The sequence below is a fragment of the Manis javanica genome, chromosome 12 (assembly GCF_040802235.1).
Source record: "Manis javanica isolate MJ-LG chromosome 12, MJ_LKY, whole genome shotgun sequence".
Classification (NCBI taxonomy): Eukaryota; Metazoa; Chordata; class Mammalia; order Pholidota; family Manidae; genus Manis; species Manis javanica.
The window spans coordinates 69012609-69031485 of NC_133167.1; positions in this window are offsets into that span (position 1 = coordinate 69012609).

The following is an 18877-nucleotide window of genomic DNA, read 5'->3' on the forward strand; positions in this document are numbered from 1 at the left end:
AATTTTCTGCATAAATTTGTCTCTCTAAGCTATGCTGTTATTGTTTTGCATGTTTTTGAAGTTCTTATAAATATCATTTTGTATGGGATCTTCTGTGTGAAATCTGCAGATGACTTTTTAAACCCTCATCATGTTTATAAGATTCATCCATGTTGAACAGCACAATAGCTGTATGGAATTTTTAACTGCCAAGTAGAAATCTATTTAATGGGTATGCCATATTTATTTGGCTGTATTCCTTTTGATGAGCATTTAGTTTCCAATTTTTTGCTAATACAACTATTGCTTCTCTGAACGTTCTAGAATATGTCCACACGTGTAAATGTTGAGTTTCTTAGTGAGATAGCAATAATGTAATTGTTTTATCACAATGTTTACACATCTCATCTCTCTTATCACTGCAAATTGTTTCTCCAGATGGTTGTATGAATTTATAGATAAGGGTCCTCATTGCTCTGCATGGTCATCCCATCTTGATATTGTGAGATTTCTGAATTTCTGCAGTTCTGGACAGTATGCAGTGATCTCTCTTTTGTTAGTTTCATATCCTGGATGGACCTCTGCACAAGATTTATAAATCAACTTGGAAAGAACCTTTGCTACTCAGTTTTTCTTTTCACAAATGTTTTATTTAGGGCATCTTGAATAAAATTTATGATCTCTTCCATAAAGATCTTACATTTTATTTATTAGATTCTTGCTTAGGTATCCCATCTTTTTATTTGTAAATGTTTTGTTTTTAAATGAGATTTCCTAACTTATTTTTTGGTATGAGGTATATTAATACAACCAATTTTTTTATATTGAGTTTGTGTCCAGTACCATTGTCCAATTCTTCCATCAACCCCCAAGACTTTAATTACAGATTCTTATGAATTTACTGTGAAGGCAGATATATTTTATACGAATTTAAATTATATTTTTAAAGTTCTTATTCCTGTTACCTATTTTCCTGATCTTATTACACTGTCCTGGAATGTAGCACAGTGTTGAATAGATAGGATGAAAAACAGCACCTTTGTACAGCCTTTGATCTGATCAGGAAATACTCTTCCGTCTAGTTTTCTAAGAGTTTGCATTTTTTTTTAGATCATGTATGTGCATCAGAATTTATCTTTTTGGCTCTGCATATATTGATCATTGTATTTGGCTTGTCTACTTTATTCTGTTAATCTAGTAAATTACATTAATAGATTTTTTTCCCCCAGATTTAAACCACCCTCGCATTTGGGAGATAAACTTAACTTGAGTTTATCTCACAGTGAGCAAGCTCAGCCTATAATTTTCTTCTCATGTTGTTTTTTTCTGGTTTTGATATATTGGTCACAAAAAATTTTAAAAATTGGGACATATTCTCTCCTTATCTATTCTCTGTCATGAAAATTAAGACTCAGTAGAAATATTTGTTCCTGAATTCTGAGGGGTCAGTGAGAACATTAAAAAAATGTATCATTTCACTTTACAAATGTATGGCTTGCTAATTATGCACTAGATAAATCTACGCTAGGAAGAAAGAGAACAGGTTTCCTCATACGCCCATGAGGTAATAGAACATTGTTGAACCAGGCTGGTTTATCCAAGTATTCACATGGACTAAGTGAACTTGGCTTCTGATAGAAAATTTCTTCTGAGGCAGTAATTTCTGTGAGAAGGGTTTTTCTCAAAAGGCTATTACATTTGACATATTAGAAGTTCTGTTTATTTTCTGGGAATTCTGGAAGCACAAGCTTTATGAAAGTGCTTAATTAGTCTCTGAAAACCAGTCACAACAGAGTACCTATTTTAAGAGACTATCATCTAAATTATGAGCACTTTCCAGGAATAAGGACATATTTCACACTAAAAGAAAAGGTTTTTCTCAATTGTAACTTCAATTTTATAGCGCCAGTCATTAGTCAAAAGTAAACAAGGGAAGGGGCTGGAACAAGGCAAGATGGCGGCAAGAGTAGAGCAGTGGAAATCTCCTCCCAAAACAATATATACTTTGAAAATACAACTATTCCTAAAAGAGAGACCACACGATACAGCACAACAGCCAGGCTACATCTACACCTGTGAGAACGCAGCACCTCATGAAGGGGGTAAGATACAAGCCGCAGCCCGGTGGGGCCTGAGTGCGCCCCCCACTCCAGCTGCCTGGCGGGAGGAGAGGAGTCAGAGCGGGAGGGTAAGGAAGCCCAGGACTGCTAAACACTCAGCCCTAGCCATCTGCACTGGGAGCGGAGACACACAGTGTGTGGGGTGCTGAATACTAGGGAAATGGAATGGTAAAACCTGTGAGCAGGTTCCCACAGCCGGTGCCCCTGGGACAAAAGGAAAGCGAGTACTTTTTGAAAGTCTTAAAGGGACAGGAGCCTCAGAGCTGGACAGAATCGCTGGGGCACACTCAGCCCAGCAGCTGGGAATCCCGGACAACTCTGGGCACCCTAACCCCCTGGGCAGCAGCGCTGCTCAGAGGCCCCTCACAGCTATAAACAGCCTCCCACCTGTTCCCCCTCTGGCACGACCCCTCCATAGTGGAGTAGCAGCCTGAGGCCGGCCACGCCCACAGCAGCTGTGTGGAGCTTCCTCCACAGTGGCCTGTGCCAGACTCACAGAGCCCGTCGGTGTGCAGCTGCCCAGCACAAGCTGCTAGGGGTCACTATATGGGGAGGAGAGGAAGGCGATGAGCAAGGGGGAAGGGACTTTGGTCTTTTAGCTGACACACATGTCAATTGCCTATGACTACCTCTATCACTATGAAAAGGCAGAAGAATTTGATCCAGACAAGAATCACACAGACATACTCCCCTGAGAGGGAACCTGGGGAGATAGATTTAATCAATCTTCCTGTAAAAGAATTCAAAATAAAGGTCATAACCATACTGATGGAGCTGCAGAGAATAATGCAAGAGCAAAAGGATCAAGTTGGGAGGGAGAATACAGAAATGAAACAATCTCTGGAAGGACTTAAAAGCAGACTGGATGAGGTGCAAGAGGCCTTTAATGGAATAGAAATTAGAGAATAGGAACACAGAGAAGCTGACACAGAGTGAGATTAAAGGATCTCCAGGAATGAAAGAATATTAAGAGAACTGTGTGACCAATCCAAATGGAACAATACCTGCATTATAGGGGTACCAGAAGAAGAAGAGAGAGAAAAAGAGATAGAAAGCGAATTTGAAGAAATACTTCTTGAAAACTTTCCCAAACTGGGGGAGGAAATAGTAGCTCAGACCACGGAATCACACAGAACTCCCAACAGAAGGGACCCAAAGAGGACGACACCAAGACACATAATAATTAAAATGGCAAAGATCAAGGACAAGGACAGAGTATTAAAGGCAGCCAGAGAGAGAAAAAATGTCACCTACAAAGGTAAACCCATCAGGCTATCCATCAGACTTCTCAACAGAAACCCTACAGGCCAGAAGAGAATGGCATGATACATTTAATGCAATAAAACAGAAGGGCCTTGAACCAAGGATACTGTATCCAGCATGATTATCATTTAAATATGAAGGAGGGATTAAACAGTTCCCAGACAAGCAAAAGTTGAGGGAATTTGCCTCCCACAAACCACCTCTAGAGGGCATTTTAGAGGGACTGCTCTAGATGGAAGCACTCCTAAGCTAAACAGACGTCACCAGAGAAAAGAAAATCACAGCAAAGAAAGCAGACCAAACAAATTCAAACTAAAGGCAAAAAATAAAATCAACTACCCACAAAAGCAGTCAAAGAAAACACAAAATAGCACAAAACAAAACACCTAACCTATAAAGGATGGAGGAGGAGGAATAAGAACGGAGAGAAATCAAGAATCATCAGACTGTATTTATAATAGCTCTACAAGCGAGTTAAGTTAGACAGTTAAATAGTAAAGAAGCTATCCTTGAACCTTGGTAATCATGAATCTAAAGCCTGCAATGGCAATAAGTACATATCTTTCAATAATCACCCTAAATGTAAATGGACTGAAAGCATCAATCAAAAGACACAGAGTAATAGAATGGATAAAAAAGCAAGACCCATCTATATGCTGCTTACAAGAGACTCACCTCAAACCCAAAGACATGCACAGACTAAAAGTCAAGGGATGGAAAAAGATATTTCATGCAAACAACAAGGAGAAAAGAGCAGGTGTTGCAGTACTAGTATCAGACAAAATAGACTTCAAAACAAAGAAAGTAACAAGAGACAAAGAATGACATTACATAATGATAAAGGGGTCAGCCCAACAAGAGGATATAACCAATATAAATATCTTTACACCCAATACAGGAGCATCAACATATGTGAAACAAATACTAACAGAATTAAAGGAGGAAATAGAATGCAGTGCATTCATTTTAGGAGACTTCAACACACCACTCACTCCAAAGGACAGATCCACCAGACAGGAAATAAGTAAGGACACAGAGGCACTGAACAACACACTAGAACAGATGGACCTAACAGACATCTATAGAACTCTACACTCAAAAGCAACAGGATACACATTCTTCTCAAGAGCACATGGAACATTCTCCAAAATAGACCACATACTAGATCACAAAAATAGCCTCAGTAAATTCAGAAAGATTGAAATTCTACCAACCACCTTCTCAGACCACAAAGGTATAAAACTAGAACTAAATTGTACAAAGAAAGCATAAAGGCTCACAAACACATGGAGGCTTAACAACATGCTCCTAAGTAATCAATAGATCAATGACCAAATTAAAATAGAGATCAAGCAATATATAGAAACAAATGACAACAACACAAAACCCTAACTTCAGTGGGACGCAACGAAACCAGTCTTAAGAGGAAAATATGTAGCAATCCAGGCATATTTAAAGAAGGAAGAATAATCCCAAATGAATAGTCTAAAATCACAATTATCAAAATTGGAAAAAGAAGAACAAATGAGACCTAAGTTCAGCAGAAGGAGGGACATAATAAAGATCAGAGAAGAAATACATAAATTTGAGAAGAATAAAACAATAGAAAAAAATCAATGAAACCAAGAGCTGGTTCTTCAATAAAATAAACAAAATAGATAAGCCTCTAGCCAGACTTATTAAGAGAAAAAGAGAATCAACACAAATAAACAGCATGAGAAATGAGAAAGGAAAAATCACAACAGACCCCATAGAAATACAAAGAATTATTAGAGAATACTATGAAAACCTATATGCTAACAAGCTGGAAAACCTAGGAGAAATGGACAACTTCTTAGAAAAACACAACCTTCCAAGACTGAACCAGAAAGAAACAGAAAATCTAAACAGACCAATTACCAGCAACGACATTGAATCGGTAATCAAAAAACTACCCGAGAACAAAACCCTCGGGCCAGATGGATTTACCTCGGAGTTTTATCAGACATACACAGAAGACATAATACCCATTCTCCTTAAAGTTTTCCAAAAAATAGAAGGGAGGGAATACTCCTAAACTCATTCTATGAAGCCTACATCACCTAATACCAAAACCAGGCAAAGACCCCACCAAAAAAGAAAATTACAGACCAATATCCCTGATAAATGTAGATGCAAAAATACTCAACAAAATATTAGCAAACCGAATTCAAAAATATATCAAAAGGATCATACACCATGACCAAGTGGGATTCATCCCAGGGATGCAAGGATGGTACAACATTCGAAAATCCATCAACATCATCCACCACATCAACAAAAAGAAGGACAAAAACCACATGATCATCTCCATAGATGCTGAAAAACCATTCAACAAAATTCAACATCCATGCATGATAAAAACTGTCAACAAAATGTGTATAGAGAGCAAGTACCTCAACATAATAAAGGCAATATATGATAAACCCACAGCAAACATCATACTGAACAGAGAGAAGCTGAAAGCTTTTCCTCTGAGATCGGGAACAAGACAGGGATGCCCACTCTCCCCACTGTTATTCAACATAGTACCTGGAGGTCCTAGCCACAGCAGTCAGACAAAACAAAGAAATACAAGGAATCCAGATTGGTAAGGAAGAAGTCAAACTGTCACTATTTGCAGATAACATTATATTGTACATAAAAACCCTAAAGACTCCACTCCAAAGCTACTAGACCTGATATCAGAATTCAGCACAGTTGCAGGATACAAAATTAACACACAGAATCTGTGGCCTTCCTATACACTAACAATGAACTAATAGAAAGAGAAATCAGGAAAACAATTCCATTCACAATAGGATCAAGAAGAATAAAATACCTAGGAATAAACCTAACTAAGGAAGTGAAAGACTTATACCCTGAAAACTACAAGACACTCTTAAGGGAAATTAAAGAGGACACTAACAAATGGAAACTCATCCCATGTTCCTGGCTAGGAAGAATAAATATTGTCAAAATGGTCATCCTGCCCAAAGCAACATACAGATTCAATGCAATTCCTATCAAATTACCAACAGCATTCTTCAATGAACTGGAACAAATACTTCAAAAATTCATATGGAACCACCAAAGACCCCGAATAACCAAAGCAATCCTGACAAAGAAGAAGGGGGAGATCTCGCTCCCCAAATTCAAGCCCTACTACAAAGCCACAGTAATCAAGACAATTTGGTACTGGCACAAGAACAGAGCCACAGACCAGTGGAACAGAATAGAGACTCCAGACATTAACTGAAACATATATGGTCAATTAATATACGATAAAGGAGCAATGGATATACAATGGGGAAATGACAGTCTCTTCAACAGATGGTGCTGGCAAAACTGGACAGCTACATGTAAGCGAATGAAACTGGATCACTGTCTAACCCCATACACAAAGTAAATTCGAAATGGATCAAATACCTGAATGTAAGTCATGAAACCATGAAACTCTTAGAAAAAAACATAGGCAAAAATCTCTTGGACATTAACATGAGCAACTTCTTCATGAACATATCTCCCCGGGCAAGGGAAACAAAAGCAAAAATGAACAAGTGGGACTATATCAAGCTGAAAAGCTTCTGTACAGCGAAGAACACCACCAATAGAACAAAAAGGCATCCTACAGTATGGGAGAATATATGCATAAATGACAGATCCGATAAAGGGTTGACATCCAAAATAAATAAAGAGCTCACGCACCTCAAAAAACAAAAAGCAAATAATCCAATTAAAAAATGGGCAGAGGAACTAAATAGACAGTTCTCTAAAGAAGAAATTCAGATGGCCAACAGACACATGAAAAGGTGATCCACATCGCTTGTCATCATATAAATGCAAATTAAAATCACAATGAGATATCACCTCACACCAGTAAGGATGGCTACCATCCAAAAGACAAACAGCAACAAATGTTGGTGAGGTTGTGGAGAAAGGGGAACCCTCCTACACTGCTGGTGGGAATGTAAATTAGTTTAACCTTGTAGAAAGCCTTATGGAGGTTTCTCAAAAGGCTCAAAATAGAAATACCATTTGACCCAGGAATTCTACTCCTAGGAATTTACCCTAAGAATGCAGCAGCCCAGTTTGAAAAAGACACATGCACCCCTATGTTTACCACAGCATTATTAACAATAACCAAGAAATGGAGGCAACCTAAATGTCCATCAGTAAATGAATGGATAAAGAAGATGTGGTACATACACAACAATGGAATATTATTCAGCCATAAGAAGAACACAAATCCTACCATTTGCAACAACATGGAAGGAGCTAGATGGTATTATGCTCAGTGAAATAAGCCAGATGGAGAAAGACAAGTATCAAATGATTTCACTCATATGTGGAGTTAAGAACAAAGAAAAACGGAAGGAACAAAACAGCAGCAGAATCACAGAACCCAAGAATGGACTAACAGGTACCAAAGGGAAAGGGACTGGGGAGGATGGGTGGGAAGGGAAGGATAAGGGTGGACAAAAAGAAAGGGGGCATTACAATTAGCATGTGTAATGTGGGGGGAACATTCGGGGTGGGCTATACAACACAGAGAAGACAAGTAGTTATTTTACAGCATCTTACTATGCTGATGGACAGTGACTGTGAAAAGGTATGTGGGGGGGACTTAGTGAAGGGGGGAGCCTAGTAAACATGTAATTGTAGATTAAAGATACCAAAATAAAAACAATATATATATAGATTATGAGAAAAAAAAAGAATAAGGAAAAAACTGAAGGAACAAAACAGCAGCAGAATCACAGAACCCAAGAATGGACTAACAGTTACCAAAGGGAAAGGGGCTGGGGAGGATGGGTGGGAAGGGAGGGATAAGGGGGAAGAAGAAGAAAGGGGTCATTACGATTAGCATGTATAATGTGGGGGGGCACGGGGAGGGCTGCGCAACACAGAGAAGACAAGTAGTTATTTTACAGCATCTTACTATGCTGATGGACAGTGACTGTAATAGGGTTTGTGGGGGGGACTTGGTGAAGGGGGGAGAAGTTTGTCCCATAATTAGACCAATCCTACTCCTATGTCAAGAATTCTTCCTTTTATTAATATCAGATCTTGTATTAATGTAGCAGCTTCTAAAATAAAAATATGTGCATCCTGACAAGTCACACATTAAAGGTCTTAGATTTCTCACACTCTGAAAAATTAATTACCAAATATTAACTGAATACCAACTGTTTCCAATAGTGTGTAGCATAAAGAAGAATTAAACATGGTGCTTAATTCTCAAAGAGCTCGCCCACTAATTGTTGAAATAAGCCAATCCCCTACAAAACTAACAAAATGCATGACAATGTACAAATGATGGAGGAAGGCAGCTTTAAATGTAGGATGAAACCTGAAGAGAATGTTGAATAGAAGAGGAACGAAACTGTAAGTATTCTTTCCTCATTATTGGGACTCTGCCTGGGTACTCTGTCCCACAACAGATGCTCCCATGCAACAATATAAGATTTTTATCTGAATGTACACTTCCTTCTTGCTGTAGTCATAGTGGCAAATCAATGGTTTTAGGGTGGCCTCTTCGCTACAACTCCCAAGGATCCCAATCCTTTCTCTGCTGGTTCACTATGCTCTACATCTTACTTATATGCGCAAACATGCTCTCTTTTGGCCAAGGGACCAAGTATACCCCTGCAAAATCTGGACTATGAAAAAGCCCTTAAAATGTCATTAAAAATTAATTTCCAGCTATCATTCTCAATGATTCAAATTCCACACAGCAAGTTGCAAGTCAGTTTTCATAACTTAAATTACAATTTTGACACTAAGAACTTAACATGAAATCTACCAGCATGTGAAACTCAATGAGCCTGGGATGTCAGAGGAGGTGGCTGGGTAGAATGTTCCAGGAATTTGTCTCTCTCCCTGGACAGCATTGCACTGGCAAAATCTCTTATGTAATCACTTTAGAATTCTGTAGTCTATTCAAAGGCTTGCAGCAACCAGGGGAAGATATATGCCTGATAAATTGTGGTTAATTTTGATCTATTTCAGCCAGACACAGTAGGGGCTACATGTTCCCCCCACTCCCCAGATCTATGACAGACATCTATACCAGTGCTGCTAGAGCGGCTTGCAGGAGCCAGAGCGGCCAATAAGGATGCAGAGATCTGTCTTCTAATCACTAATTGCTGCTTTGGCTCATGGTGGTGCAGGCACAGAGGCAGGCCGCCTTTGTCTCATGCTCCTCCAACTGAAGCAGCTTCCAGAGAGTTTAAAGTGTCAATGGCTATTTTATTCCCTTCAATTTCCCCTTTGCCCCTTTTGGAAGCCAGACTTTAAGGATTAATTGCATATTCAGGGAAAGTTAGAAAGTCATCCCACGAGCCCAAGAAGCAGGCTCAGCAAAGACCTGAGAACCCTTACATTTATGCCTCAAGCTGATTCCTGACACACAGGTACCCTACAAAAAAATTTTTTTAATACAAACAAACCAAAACCACAAACCCTGGGAAAGGGGGAAAATCGGACTTACAGAGGTACCACATTATAAGATTCAGATGTACAGTTCTTAGTTAAAAATCTCAAGGCAAATTTGGCTACCCAGAAAATGAACTAAGATACAATAGGAAGAAGAACTTCCAACATCAGCACTCTCTGGAAGACTCATACCAGAAGACGATCATCAAAAAACCTCCACAAAGATCCAGGTGATGTTGCAGTTGTAGCTGCATCCATCCCATCGTTTCCTGAACTTGCCATTGGAATGAAGAAGGAGATATCTAAGCTGGCCTGTGCATACAGTAAGACAACAAATTTGACTGGATCTATACTGTTGGAACTCAACCAAGAATTAGGAGAAGTACAAGTTGTAGCACTCCAAAATCTTATGACTACAGACTATCTACGGTTAAAAGAACATATGGGATGTGAACAGATTCCAGAAAAATGGGTTGCTTTAATTTGTCTGATTTCTCTCAGACTGTTCAAGTACAGTTGGACAATATCCATCATATCATAGACAAATCTTCACAAATGCCTAGGGTGCCTAAATGGTTTTCTTGGCTTCACTGAAGATGAATGATAATTATAGATTTGCTTTGTTTATGTCACCGTATTCCTATTATGTTAATATGTGTGCACAATTTAACTAGTAGTTTAAAACCTATACATGCTTAAGTTACTCTACAAGAAGATATGTCAAAGAAATAATCAATCCTCCCATGTTTTCTTCCATATGCTACCTCTATAGCATTTCTTCTTCCTTCCTAATTACAACCCTTAAATAGAATTCATGCCTCATATCGAATTCACCGAGTATCATAATTCCTCCAAGTGGTAAAGATACCTCAAGACAAATGCTGGGCATAGAAACCCCAGGGCATAAATCTGCAAAGAAGTAAAAAGCTAACCTTTTCAAACAATATGGCTTCTCTCTCACTTACCAACTTTACATCTCCCTGTATGGCCCCAGAAGATGACTGGTTAGCCAGAGACAGGTAAGATTCCTCAAGGGAGGAACAACCTAAGACAGGCACAGTCACAGGGGGGCCATCAGGGACAGTGGTGAAGCTTAGAACCTCACCCCCCCTGTTTTGAGAGAAATCTTCTGCATCCGTGGATGTTTTATTGCCCTTGTCTAGCTCGGATTAACACATAGTCTACAGGCACACACCTGATCATCTACAATTGCTCTCTTACAACACTAAACTATGTTTACTACCTTTATCTTGCATCTACCTACCACTTCAGCATTTCATTAAAAATAAAAATGATAATAATAATAATAAAGGGAGAAATGTGGGATCCACATATAAATCAAGTATAAAAATCAAACGAATATTCATATTTGACCTGATTGTTTATAGTTCATAATGCGTGATCAAAACTGAAAGTTCTATGATGACTGCCCTTGTACTGTTCACCATGTAAGAACTTATTCACTATGTAAGAATTCGTTCACCATGTAAGAACTTGTTCATTATGCTTCAGAAGATTGGAGACTGACGAGAATTAGGCTTGAGATGGATTAATGATTGTGCATTGAGCATTGACTCCCCTATACAGAATTTTATTGTTGTCAACAACCATTTGATCAATAAATATGAGAGATGCCCTCTCAAAAAAAAAAAAAGAAATGAGCTATCAAGCCATGTAAAGATATAGAAGAACCTTAAATGCATATTACAAAGTGAAAGACACCAACCTGAAAAGGCTACATACTGTATCATTCTAACTAAATGACATTCCAGAAAAGACAAGACTATGGAAACAGTGAAAAGATTATTGGTTATCAGGGGTTGGGTAGGTAGGGATGAATACGCAGAACACAGAGGATTTTGAGGGCACTGAAAATATTCTGTACGATACTACAATGGTGGATACATGTCATTACACACTTGTCAGTACTCATAGGAAGTAAACACCAAGAGTGAACCCTAATGAAATTGTGAACTTTGGGTAATAATGATGTATCAGCGTAGGTTTATCTATTGTAACCAGGTACCACTCTGGTGGGGGATGCTATGCATGTGTGGGGCAGGGGGTGTATGGGAAATCTCTGTATCTTCTCAACTTTGCTGTGAACCTGTAACCACTCTAAAAAATAAGTCTATTAAAAATCCCAGATCCTAAAAAAAAAAAAATCTCAAGGCATACAAAGAAACAGGAAGTTGTGGCACATTCAAAGAAAAATAAACAAACAGAAACTATCCCTGGGGAAGATACAAAAGATAGGATTTACTTCAAACTGAAAAAATAAAATGTTTTTAATGACAAATGGTCATAATAATTTTCTATAGTAACTTCTGGTTGTGGCCTTGATGGATTAGTTTAAATGGCATTTATATTCCCACTAAAAACAACTTGAATATTAGAAAATGCAAAATAACCATGTTCAAGCACTGAGCAGTATCCAGCACAGGGCTGGGATCCCGGAAGAAAGGAAATGCAGTAGGTGGCCCCAGATCTACCCAGACTTCCTGGAGGCATTTTCCAGAAACAGGATGGGAAAATGGAGGCTACACAGGGAACTTCCTCACTGGCAAAGAAACAAAGATCAGAAGACAGAGTTGCTAAAGCAGCTGAAATTTGGGGAGCAGGTTATCTATCACAAAGGAAGGTGCTACAGAGAAAAAAAAGCCTCAAAATCTGAATAGGGGTTCCCCTAGAGTCCTTTCATAGAGCCTAAGCTATGTTTGTGAAGGATGAGGCTCTGAAAAGCCTGGCAGAGAAAAGCTACCGAGGCATCAAAAGCTGAAGAGAAATATCAGGGACTTCATAGTCTTGGGGAAACACTCACCCAGCCAGAGGGGACAGACACGGGTCAGCACCCTGGCTATTCAGCTGCAACGCCAGAATGCCCATTCCTGCAAGTAAAGACCATGACCTAGAACTGAGGGCAAAACAGAGAGAGACCGACTTTTAAAAGCTTAGAACAAAACCTTAATGCGATCAAGGTGACCCACAATAATTTAGCTACCTGAAAAAATATAATTCAACACCCTTCTGAAGAAAATAAAATGATCCAGATCATTTAAATAAGTCATCAATTATCTGGTGTACAGTCAAAAATTACTATAGGTTCAAAGAAAGGAAAATATGATCAAGAGAAAAAGAAGAATCAGTAAACTGAAGCAGACATACAGGTAAATCAGATGTTGAAATTAACAGGGACAAGAACTAAAAAATAACTATGTGTAGAAGAGTCTAGAAAAAAAGTGGATATAATCGGTAAAGAGATAAGGAATCTGAGGAATTTTCAATATATATGAAAAAAGAATCAAATGGAAACTAAAATTGAGAAAACAGTATATGGAATCAAATATTCATTGATGAGATTAACTGAAGATTGGACACAACATGAGAAAGGATTAGCAAATTTGAAGATAGCACAAAAAAATCATTTAAACTGCAACACAAAGTAAATATCAGGAGAGAAACAGAGAAAAAAGCCTCAGTGACCTCTGGGACAGTATAATATGGTCTAACACAAGTGTTAGAATTCCAGAAGGAGAGGTGACAGAAAATGAAGCAGAAATAATATTTGAAGAACATTTTATCAAGATTCTAAATTTCATTGGGAAAAAGAAACCCCACAGACAGGATAAATCAATTAACCTCAAACAGAAAAGAAGTCAGACCAGAAAGAAATACACCTACAAAGAAAGTCACACCTAGGCATGTCATAGTCTAACTGTGAAAACCAGATAAAGATAAAAATCTTAAAAGCAAGCAGATGCAGCATCTTGAGGTGACTGTGTTCAAAGTGATAGCAGCATTATTCACAATAGCCAAAAAGAGGGAGCAAGACAATTGTCCACCAACAGAAAAATAGATAAACAGGCTAGACACACAATGGAATATTACTCAGCCTTGAAAAGGAAGGCAATTCTGACACCTGCTACAGTACAGATGAGCCTGGAGGACATGATGCTGAGTGAAATAAGCCTGTCATGAAAAAATAAATACTGTCTGATTCCACCTACTTAAGTTGTGTAGAACAGTCAAACTCATAAAAACATTAAGTGGAATGTTGAGAAAGACAGGGGGATGGGAAATGAGGAGCAATGGACATCAGTTTTGCAAGATGAGAAAGTTTTGGAGATGGATTACACAGAAGTGTGAATACACTCACTGTTAAGGAACCATACACTTAAAAACTGTGAAAATGGTAAATCCTATGTTATGTATATTTTACATTAAATTTTTTTAATTAAAAAAATGAACAGAAAATATATATTAAAAGCAAATGACAACAATAAAAATGAAGCTGACTTCTTATTAGAACAAATGGACGCCAGAACAAGGTAAAGGCATTTTTTAGGGCTGAAACAAAATTTTAAAAATCAACTATCAACCTAAAATTCTATATCAAGTGAAACTATCCTACTGCCTCAGCACCTCCCCCTGAACTCACATCTGTGGCCTCAAGGGAGCACCCAGTGTACAGAGGCTGTCATGGTGAGCAGGCACCTGGCAACGCGAGTCCAGAGAATGGCAGCCACACGCAGGGGTTGACCTGTAACACAATGGAGGGAAGGATATCCTGGAGGCAGAATCTCGGGCAGTTCACAGTCTGCTCTGGAAAGGCAGCTGGAAGTATGATGAGTCTACTGATACCGGAAGTGGCTGACGGCAGTCTGACGCATTAGGGACGTGGAAAGAACAAACCGAGAAGATGGCTGGCAAGGAGATGTAGGAGAGAAGTACACAGACTCTCAGGATGGGCTCAAAGCGCCAAGGCAGCTGTATTCCCCGTAAATGCTCCCGAGGAGACATTCAGGCCAAGAGGACACTCACTGATTGGGGGCCAGCAAGATGCCTCATCCTGTGGCTGTCACTCAGCGTCTCTTCCAGCCACCGGGGTTTGCTCCACAGATGCATGGACTGGGTGCTGGCAGGGCTGCTGCGTGGGCTCAACATGAACATCCCCTCGCCAGGGGTGATGTGTCTCCAGCGACCACTGGGTGCCCCACGAGCCTACGGCTGAAGCCAGAACTAGAGCCCCAGAATGGCACCAATCCCCAGGGGGACCAGCCAGCTACCTGGCAGAAAATTGGTTATTTTGGACCTTTTCCTGTCACGGAGAAGGGAGTGGTTTGCCCTCGTGGGAAGTCACGCTAGTACGGATTCAGATTTGCCCCCGTGACACCTCAGCGTGTGTCCCCATTCCCGCACTTGCAGAACCCCTTACTCATTACCGCTGTGTCCCGTACAATGTCACTTCAGATCCAAGAGCCCATTCTGTGGCAAAGGAAATAGGGACAGAGGGAACAGGCCTGAGGCATCCACTTGTCTTAGCCCTGTTCCCATCACCCAGAAGAAGGTGCCTGACAGATGCTGGAAAATGGTCTCCTGGGGGCCTGACTAGGGTGTCGGCTAAAATCACACCCTGAGAGACTGGGCTCCTGTCTTACAGACACTGTATATGCCTTAAACCCACCAAGGGTGGGAGGAAGGAGTGGCCCCGCAAAACACACCTAATAATCCACTGACAGAATTTTACCTAAACATCCCCCACCCTGTGCTTTGAGAATTTGGAAGTCCTAATTCCCAAGGGAGGAGGGTGCCCACGAGGCAACAGAGTCGCGGTTCCACTGAATCAGGATGGAGACTGCCAGCGAACATACGGACTCCTTAGGCCACTGAACAGGCAGAAGACAAAGCGGTTATGCAGGCCTGTGAGCAGAGGTGACACCATCTTGACAAACCCGCCATGGTGACAGCTGACTCGTGTCACCCCTCCCCACATCCTGCATGCATGCAAATAGGAAACGTCCCATAGTAAGATCTCACTGGGAACTATTAACATGGCTAAGACTCCCACCCCGGCTTTGACTAGACACACAGACACACCTTGTGCATAGACCCTTTCTCCTTGCCTCCCTAAAAAGTGCCCTCCCTAAACCCCAAAGCGTCCTGCCGGCGCCCAGGACAAGCTTCTGTAGGTGAGCTCCCAATAAGCCTCTGCGGCATACAGTCTGGACTTGTAAGCCTCTGCCTTTGGTCTCACAGCCCCTTTGGCCTTCAGGGACTGGTTTGCTTATACCTCCCCCATGTGGGACAATTTCTTAGTCAGATGACTGGTCCTAATTACCAAGGGAAAATGTCACTGCTGCACAAACGATGCAAAGCCACTATGTGGATCCAGAGAGGGCACAAGGCACCCCCTATTGCTCCCAGGCCCAGTAATTGTTGTCTTAGGTGGGGTTACCGGAAGTGCCCGAGTGAATGTGGGGAGCATGTGATTTATTGAGGGAGCACCCTTGAAGAAAAACTGTGAAGGAAGGAAGCAGGACGGGAAGGGGAAAGAGCCCAGCATGAATGCGGTCACAGACAAATCTTGCTCTGGATCATGAACTATGCCATGACCTGCCCCCCTTGAGAGAAGGGCACCAGCCTTTCATACCCTGACTCATCCTTGGAGAAGGGCTGACTTCTCAAGGAAGCTGATGCCAATGCTCCAGAGAAGGGACAGCTGTGAGCGGTTAGCTGCCAAGACTCACAGCAGGAGGGACGACGTGCCAGCTGGTGAAGGGGTCAGGACGGCCCCTAAGCACACAGCATGGACTGGCACCTACGGGAAACAGCTGTAGCCCAGTACAAACGTCCTTTTCTGGAAGGAAGCAGCATAGATAGATTGAAACTGTAGACTGGGGATCACTGATAAGGCAGATTCTCCAAGGAAGCCAAGGCTATGGGGTGGAGCACAGGTGCAAATTTGGGTCTTGAACAAACAGGACCCCTTATCCTCTGAAACTAGAGGCAATAAAATTCATATGAAATGAGAGATTTTACGTAACTTCATGAGCAAAGGGGGGAGAAATAAAAAATTCACCTAAATGTTATTGGTACCTAATATTGATGTGTCTGCCATGCCTTAGGGGCTGGGAAAGGAATAGTAAAAAATACAGAGTATAAAATAGTATAAAAGGTCCCTGATCTGATGGAGCTTAATGTCTGATAACCTCACTTACAAAACAGTACAAGGACCCTGGAACAAAGGAGGCGCGGGACCAGGGAAGGTTTCCCTGAGACAGAGAACCAGCCCCTCCATGCTGGCAGTGGGAGTGTACTGGCCTAAGCAGAGCAGAAGTGATGGCTTGCATGACCTTGCGGAGGTGACACAGAACACACCACACCCAAGAACCGAAAGCTCTGGGTCCGGGTGGTGGCAAAAGCTAAGGCAAACGTGACGTCGGCACACGGGAAACCATCCCAAGAGTTATACGAATACAGATATGATCAGATGTGTGGTCCTGAGAGAAAGAGGGTCGTGGTGTCCGAGGCGGATGGGGTTTAAGGCTTGATGGCCTCAGTCTTATGAGAAAAAGGCCATCATCTGCCCAAGATGAAGGTTACAAGCCCTTGAGAAAGATGACAAAGGCCTGGAAGCTTTGATGAGAGAAGGGGAGGTGGAGTCGCTGAGAACCTGGATGGACACGACCCCCTGGAGTCCACAACAGCAGCCACCTGCCCACAGAGCGCTCCTCCCAAACAGGACCCAGCCTCCTCCGTATTCACTGAACATTTATTCACTGTACCCATTTCAAGCAAGTCTCGGATCTGTGAAGAGGCACCACAGCACGGATCCAGGGCTGGTCATTTGAAGAGTGCACACAGCGGTAGGGTAAGAAGGCAGCGATGTTGAACATGCTGAGGGGCGGAGCAAGGCTCTGGCACCAGTAGGCAAAGAGTAAGCCTCGGAGGAGGCAGACTCCCTAGGAGACAAATGCAGGTGTCGAGGGAATGTGCCTGTGAAAGGTGTCTGTGGAGCTGAAATCCAGGAGGAGACACGAGAGCAAGCTGCTGCAAAGATCCAAGGACGGAGCTGAGGGCAGGCAAGTCAAGAGGTTGTGTTAGTAAGAGAGGTTGTTGCATTTGTTGAGTTTTAAGATTTTGAAGTGGAAAGAAAATAGCAACACAGAGTTTAATACAAATCACCGAACTGAGTTCAAGCATCTTTAGGCTGAATGCCAGCGGCTGGGCATCTTACATGACTGAGAAGTTGTGGGGAACAAGAGTCAGGTACCCAGATTCTTAGCGAGGCTTCAAGATCAGAGCAAGGAGGCTGAGATGTAAATGCACTTTGTGTGGTACCTCCCTTCTGTGCTTTCAGAGCCAGCATGGCATCCGAGGAGAAATGTTTAGCTAGAGACCTTTCAGAATGAAGAAGGTGGTTGGAAAATAGCCACAAATGTGACGTTATATTGTGGCGGAAAGCAAGACGCAGTCTCAATTGGTTGGCATCTGAAATACATCAAGTCCCCTTATTTAGGCCCTAGATTAAAAATGTTAGTTACAACTGTTATCTAACAGAACACTAGAGAACTAAAAACTCAGAGATAAGGGTACAGTTTTCTTTTGGGTATTGTTTTGGTAATTCCAGACCAAAAACATAAAAGTTTAATAACAAAACAGTCATTTTTCCATTCAAATATCCTTACATAACAATTTATTTTTTTAAATCAGTTAAATAATAAAACTAATTTAGCCAGCAATGTTTTTATGACCTATAATTTATAAGATAAAAATTTTCCTTATTTGTTTAAATTCAATTTTCTATATTCTTCATCTTTTCTATGAAAGCCAAAAGAACTCTGCTACTGGGCAATCCCAGCCTACAAAGTAATCACATAATTAGGCTGTTGCTGTGCATAATCAGGGGACATTAAACAGCATCTTTAGAATCAAAATGCTTCCTTGAATACACAAATCAGTAGAGCAGAGTATGAAGTTAACACAGTGAATCTTACCTAAAGATGTCATGGAGGATGGTAATGAAACCAAACTTAAATTTAAAAAATTTTGCATAAAGGGCAAAGATATTGAAAATTCCCATTTTAGAATATCATAAACAAAATAACAACATAAGAGAGCTTGGACATTATGAATTTGATAGCACTGATGTCTCTCATAGAGTTCCTTTGCACCTGTTTTTCTGGTACTTACCTCTAAAACGAGCACACTAACTCACTACTAACCTTAGGACTGTTCACTTATAAATTATCATAATTAGTAAGCACATATTATACTTCACATATAACGTATATCCATGA